This window comes from Arachis ipaensis, chromosome B10 (assembly GCF_059453495.1).
Source record: "Arachis ipaensis isolate K30076 ecotype BB chromosome B10, ASM5945349v1, whole genome shotgun sequence".
Taxonomy (NCBI): Eukaryota; Viridiplantae; Streptophyta; class Magnoliopsida; order Fabales; family Fabaceae; genus Arachis; species Arachis ipaensis.
Genome location: NC_142435.1, coordinates 52,396,577 through 52,403,978, shown reverse-complemented (window position 1 = coordinate 52,403,978; position 7,402 = coordinate 52,396,577). Strand labels below are relative to the sequence as shown.

Genomic DNA, 7,402 nt, shown 5'->3' with positions numbered 1-7,402 from the left:
GAAAGAATAGAAGAAGAAGACGAAGATATGGAGGAGATGGAAGGATGTGTGTATGAATGTGAGTGGTGAATGGAAAACAGAAGGGATGACCATGAATGGAGAGAGAGAGGGTGAGGTGGGTGGGGATCCTGTGGGATTCACAGATCCTGAGATGATCCTGTGGTGTCCACAGATCTTGAGGTGATCTTGTGGTGTCCACAGATCCGGAGGTGTCAAGGATTTACATCCCTGCACCCATTAGGCATGTAAAATGCCCTTGCACACAACTCTGGGCGTTCAGCGCCAAGTTGGTGCCCATTTTGGGCGTTCAACGCCCATTTGTTGGCCATTTCTGGCGTTGAACGCGAGAACCATGCTTGTTCTGGCGTTCAGCGCCCAGATGCTGCCCATTTTGGGCGTTCAGCGCCAGAACCATGCTCTGTTCTGGCGTTGAACGCCAGGCAGATGCTTCCTCCAGGGTGTGATTTTTCTTCTGCTGTTTTTGATTCCGTTTTCAATTTTTATATTTATTTTGTGACTCCACATGATCATGAACCTATAAAGACATATAACTAAGAAAAATATAGTTAGATAAATAAAAATTGGGTTGCCTCCCAACAAGCGCTTCTTTAATGTCAGTAGCTTGACAGTGGGCTCTCATGGAGCCTCACAGATGTTCAGAGCATTGTTGGGACTCTCCAACACCAAACTTAGAGTTTGGATATGGGAGTTCAACACCAAACTTAGAGTTTGGTTGTGGCCTCCCAACACCAAACTTAGGGTTTAACTGTAGGGGCTTTGGTTGACTCTGCTTTGAGAGAAGCTTTTTATGCTTCCTCTCCATGGATGCAGAGAGAGATCCTTGAGTTGTAAACACAAGGTTGTCCTCATTCATTTGAAGGATCAATTCTCCTCTGTCCACATCAATCACAGCTCTTGCTGTGGCCAGGAAAGGTCTTCCTAGGATGACGGATTCATCCTCTTCCTTTCCAGTATCCAAGACTATGAAATCAGCAGGGATGTAAAGGCCTTCAACCTTTACTAACACGTCCTCTACTTGTCCATAAGCCTGTTTTCTTGAATTGTCTGCCATCTCTAATGAGATTTTAGCAGCTTGCACCCCATAGATTCCCAGTTTCTCTATTATAGAGAGGGGCATGAGGTTTATTCCTGAACCAAGGTCACACAGAGCCTTAAAGATCATGGTGCCTATAGTACAAGGTATTATGAACTTTCCAGGATCCTGTCTCTTCTGAGGCAATGTCAGTTGATCCAGATCACTTAGTTCATTGATGAATAAGGGAGGTTCATCTTCCCAAGTTTCAATACCAAATAATTTGGCATTCAGCTTCATGATTGCACCAAGAAACTTGGCAGTTTGCTCTTCAGTAACATCCTCATTCTCTTCAGAAGAGGAATACTCATCAGAGCTCATGAATGGCATAAGGAGGTTCAATGGAATCTCTATGGTCTCTAGATGAGTCTTAGATTCCTTTGGTTCCTCAGAGGGAAGCTCCTTATTGATCACTGGACGTCCCAGGAGGTCTTCCTCCTTGGGATTCACGTCCTCTCCTTTCCTTACAGGTTCGGCCATGATGCTGATGTCAATGGCCTTGCACTCTCCTTTTGGATTCTCTTCTGTATTGCTTGGGAGAGTACTAGGAGGGATTTCAGTGATCCTTTTACTCAGCTGGCCCACTTGTGCTTCCAAATTTCTAATGGAAGACCTTATTTCATTCATGAAACTTACAGTGGCCTTAGATAGATCAGAGACTAAGTTTGCTAAATTAGAAGTATTTTGTTCAGAGTTCTCTGTTTGTTGCTGAGTGGATGATGGAAAAGGTTTATTATTGTTAAACCTGTTTCTTCCACCATTATTAAAGCCTTGTTGAGGCTTTTGATCCTTCCATGAGAAATTTGGATGATTTCTCCATGATGAGTTATAGGTGTTTCCATAAGGTTCACCTAAGTAATTCACCTCTGCTATTGCAGGGTTCTCAGGATCATAAGCTTCTTCTTCAGAAGATGCCTCTTGAGTACTGTTGGATGCAGCTTGCATTCCATTCAGACTCTAAGAAATCATATTGACTTGCTGAGTCATTATTTTGTTCTGAGCCAATATGGCATTCAGGGTATCAACCTCAAGAACTCCCTTCTTCATAGGCGTCCCATTATTCGCAGGATTCCTTTCAGAAGTGTACATGAACTGGTTATTAGCAACCATGTCAATGAGTTCTTGAACCTCTGCAGGCGTTTTCTTTAGGTGAATAGATCCACCTGCAGAGGTATCCAATGACATCTTAGATAACTCAGACAGACCATCATAGAATATATCCAGGATGGTCCATTCTGAAAGCATGTCAGAAGGACACTTTTTGGTCAGTCCTTTGTATCTCTCCCAAGCTTCATAGAGGGATTCACCTTCTTTCTGTCTGAAGGTTTGAACATCCACTCTAAGCTTGCTCAGCTTTTGAGGAGGAAAGAACTTGGCTAGGAAAGCCTTGACCAGCTTATCCCAAGAGTTCAGGCTATCCTTAGGTTGAGAGTCCAACCATACTCTAGCTCTGTCTCTTACAGCAAAAGGGAAAAGCATGAGCCTGTAGACTTCAGGATCTACTCCATTAGTCTTGACAGTATCACATATCTGCAAGAATTCAGTTAAAAACTGAAAAGAATCTTCAGATGGAAGTCCATGAAACTTGCAGTTCTACTGCATCAGAGAAACTAATTGAGGTTTCAGCTCAAAGTTGTTTGCTCCAATGGCAGGAATAGAGATGCTTCTTCCATGTAAATTGGAATTAGGTGCAGTAAAGTCACCAAGCATTCTCCTTGCATTATTGTTGTTGGGTTCGGCTGCCATCTCCTTTACTTGTTCAAAATTTTCAATAAGGTTATCTCTGGATTGTTGTAATTTAGCTTCTCTTAGTTTTCTCTTCAGAGTCCTTTCAGGTTCTGGATCTGCTTCAACAAGAATGCCTTTTTCTTTATCCCTGCTCATAAGAAAGAGAAGAGAAAAAGAAAAGAAGAGGAATCCTCTATGTCACAGTAAAGAGGTTCCTTATTGTTAGTAGAAGAAGAGAAGAAGAAGAAGAAATTTGAACACATATAGAAGAGGGGGGTTCGAATTTGGTGAGTGATGTGAGGAAGAGATGTTAGTAGATGAATAAATAATTAGAATAAGATGAGAGAGGGAGAGGATTTTCGAAAATAATTTTTGAAAAAGAGTTAGTAATTTTCGAAAATAGTTTTTGAAAAATGTTAGTAATTTTCGAAAATTAAGATTTTAAAAATTGAAATAATTAGTTAATTAAAAAGAAATTTTGAAAAAGGGGGAGATATTTTCGAAAATTAGAGAGAGAGAGAGTTAGTTAGGTAGTTTTGAAAAAGATAAGAAACAAACAAAAAGTTAGTTAGTTAGTTAAAACAAATTTTGAAAAGATAAGAAGTTAGGAAGTTAGAAAAGATATTTTGAAATCAAATTTTTGGAAAAGGTGAGATAAGAAGATTTTTTTTTGAAAAGATATGATAGAAATTAGTTTTTGAAAAAAAAATTTGATTTTTAAAATCACAATTAATGACTTGATTCACAAGAAATCACAAGATATGATTCTAGAACTCAAAGTTTGAATCTTTCTTAACAAGCAAGTAACAAACTTGAAATTTTTGAATCAAAACATTAATTGGTGGTGTTATTTTTGAAAATTATGTGATAAAGTTAAGAAAAAGATTTTTGAAAAATATTTTTATAATTTTCGAAAATAACTAAGAAAAATGAAAAAGATTTGATTTTTGAAAAAGATTTTGAAAAAGATAAGATTTTTCAAATTGAAAATTTGATTTGACTCATAAGAAACAACTAGATTTTAAAATTTTTTTTAAAAAGTCAAATCCAATTTTCGAATTTATGAGAAAGAAAAAGGGAAAGATATTTTTTTGATTTTTTTGACTTTTTATGATGAGAGAGAAAAACAAGAAAAATGATGCAATGCATGAAAGTTATGGATCAAAACAATGAATACATGCAAGAATGCTATGAATGTCAAGATGAACACCAAGAATACTATGAAGATCATGATGAACATCAAGAACACATTTTTGAAAAATTTTTAATGCAAAAAAAACATGCAAGACACCAAACTTAGAATTCTTTAATGCTTAGACACTAAGAATCCAAGAATGCATATGAAAAATAAGAAAAGACACAAAACATGCAAATGCAAAGATCAAACAAGAAGACTTACCAAGAACAACTTGAAGATCATGAAGAACACTATGAATGCATGATTTTTTCGAAAAATGCAAGATGCACATGCAATTGACATCAAACTTATAACATGACTCAAGACTCAAACAAGAACACAAAAAAATATTTTTGATTTTTTTGATTTTATGAATTTTTTTGTATTTTCTTTTAATTTTTTCGAAAATCATTTTGAAAAAAAGAAAAATAAGGATTCAAAATTTTTAATATGAATTCCAGGAATCTTATGCTCTAAAGCTCCAATCAGAGGGTCAGGCATGGCTTAATAGCCAGCCAAGCTTTAGTATGTAACTCAGACATGACACGTCTAACATGCCCTACAGTTGTGACTTTACAGCCAACCAGGCTTCAACATGCTTCATGAAACACTAGAATTCATTCTTAAAAATTCTGAAGGAAAATATATTTTTGAAAACATTTTTATTTTAGAAATTTTTTTCGAAAACAAAGGAGAAATTTTTGAAAGATTTTTTTTTTGAAAAATTTTTTTGAAAATAAAACAAAAAGAAAATTACCTAATCTGAGCAACAAGATGAACCGTCAGTTGTCCAAACTCGAACAATCCCCGACAACGGTGCCAAAAACTTGGTGCGCAGAAATTGTGATTACACTTTAATTATGTAAAATTCATCGCTCTTTCTTTCCCTGGTAATGGCGCCAAAAACATGATGCCAATACCATGGTTCACAACTTCGCACAACTAACCAGCAAGTGCACTGGGTCGTCCAAGTAATACCTTACGTGAGTAAGGGTCGAATCCCACGGAGATTGTTGGTATGAAGCAAACTATGGTCACCTTGTAAATCTCAGTCAGGTGAATATAAAATAGTAATAGGGTTTTAGAAAATAATTAATAAGATAGGGATAGAGATACTTATATAAATCACTGGTGAGAATTTCAGATAAGCGAATAGAGATGCTTTCGTTCCTCTGAACCTCTGCTTTCCTGCTATCTTCATCCAATCAGTCTTACTCCGTTCCATGGCTGGCTTTATGTAATGCATCACCATTGTCAATGGCTACTTTCGGTCTTCTCTCGGGAAAATGATCCAAATGCCCTGTCACGGCACGGTTAATCGTCTGGAGGCATCACCCTTGTCAATGGTTTACATCTTATCCTCTCAGTGAAAATGGTCAACGCACCCTGTCGCGGCACGGCTATTCATCTGTCGGTTCTCGATCATGCTGGAATAGGATTTACTATCCTTTTGCGTTCTGTCACTACGCCCAGCAATCGCGAGTTTGAAGCTCGTCACAGTCATTCAATCATTGAATCCTACTCGGAATACCACAGACAAGGTTTAGACTTTCCGGATTCTCTTGAATGCCGCCATCAATCTAGCTTATACCACGGAGATTCTGGTTAAGAGATCTAAGAGACACTCATTCAATCGAAAGTAGAACGGAAGTGGTTGTCAGGCACGCGTTCATGGGGAATGATGATGATTGTCACGTTCATCACATTCAGGTTGAAGTGCGAATGAATATCTTAGAAGCGAAATAAGATGAATTGAATAGGAAACAGTAGTACTTTGCATTAATCTTTGAGGAACAGCAGAGCTCCACACCTTAATCTATGGAGTGTAGAAACTCTACCGTTAAAATTACATAAGTGAAAGGTCCAGGCATGGCCGAATGGCCAGCCCCTCTGATCTAAGAACCAGGCGTCCAAAGATGATCAAAGGATCAAAAGATAATCCAAAGATGTCTAATACAATAGAAAAAGGTCCTATTTATAATAAACTAGCTACTAGGGTTTACAGAAGTAAGTAATTGATGCATAAATCCACTTCCGGGGCCCACCTGGTGTGTGCTTGGGCTGAGCTTGAGTGCTGCACATGTAGAGGTCCTTCTTGGAGTTGAACGCCAGTATTTGTGCCAGTTTGGGCGTTCAACTCTGGTTTTGGATCCTTTTCTGGCGCTGGACGCCAGAATTGGGCAGAGAACTGGCGTTGAACGCCAGTTTACGTCATCTATTCTTAGCTAAAGTATGGACTATTATATATTTCTGGAAAGCCCTGGATGTCTACTTTCCAACGCAATTAAAAGCGCACCATTTCGAGTTCTGTAGCTCCAGAAAATCCACTTTGAGTGCAGGGAGGTCAAAATCCAACAGCATCAGCAGTCCTTCTTCAACCTCTGAATTTGATTTTTGCTCAAGTCCCTCAATTTCAGCCAGAAAATACCTGAAATCACAGAAAAACACACAAACTCATAGTAAAGTCTAGAAATGTGAATTTAACATAAAAACTAATGAAAACATCCCTAAAAGTAACTAGATCCTACTAAAAACATACTAAAAACAATACCAAAAAGCGTATAAATTATCCGCTCATCACGATCCCACGGAGATTGTCGACTTGAAACAAGCTATGGTCACCTTGTAAATCTCAGTCAGGCAGATTCAAATGGTTATAGAGTTTTAATAATTAAAATATAAATTGGGATAGAAATACTTATGTAATTCATTAGTGAGAATTTCATATAAGCATATGGAGATGCTTTTGTTCCTTCTGAACCTCTGCTTTCCTACTGTCTTCATACTCATTTCCATGGCAAGCTGTATGTTGGGCATCACCGTTGTCAATGGCTACATCCCGTCCTCTCAGTGAAAATGGTCCAAATGCGCTGTCACCGCACGACTAATCATCTGTCGATTCTCGATCATGCTGGAATAGGATTCAGTAATCCTTTTGTGTCTGTCACTACGCCCAGCACTCGCGAGTTTGAAGCTCGTCACAGCCATCCCTTCCCAGATCCTACTCAGAATACCACAGACAAGGTTTAGACTTTCCGGATCTCAAGAATGGCCGCCATTAATTCTAGCCTATACCACAAAGTCTCTGACCGTAAATCAGAAGGCTAAGAGATATGCATTCAAGCTTGCTTTCATGTAGAACAGAAGTGTTTGTCAGGCACGCGTTCATAAGTGAGAATGGTGATGAGCGTCACATAATCATCACTTTCATCATGTTCTTGTGTGCGAATGAATATCTTAGAGAAGAAATAGGCTTGAGTTGAATAGAAAAATAATAGTACTTTGCATTAATTCATGAGGAACAGCAGAGCTCCACACCTTAATCTATGGTGTGTAGAAACTCTACCGTTGAAAATACATATGTGAAGATAGGGTAGACATGGCCGAATGGCCAGCCTCCCATG

The 7,402-nt window shown here is 38.3% G+C and overlaps 1 non-coding gene across 1 annotated transcript; it reads left to right on the top strand.

The window, feature by feature from the left end:
* The first annotated feature begins 2,332 nt into the window (after window positions 1–2,332).
* LOC148580040 (small nucleolar RNA R71) lies at window positions 2,333–2,440 on the top strand. The gene has a single exon (XR_015899527.1). It is a non-coding gene; the product is annotated as a small nucleolar RNA R71 (small nucleolar RNA).
* Window positions 2,441–7,402: the final 4,962 nt, after the last annotated feature.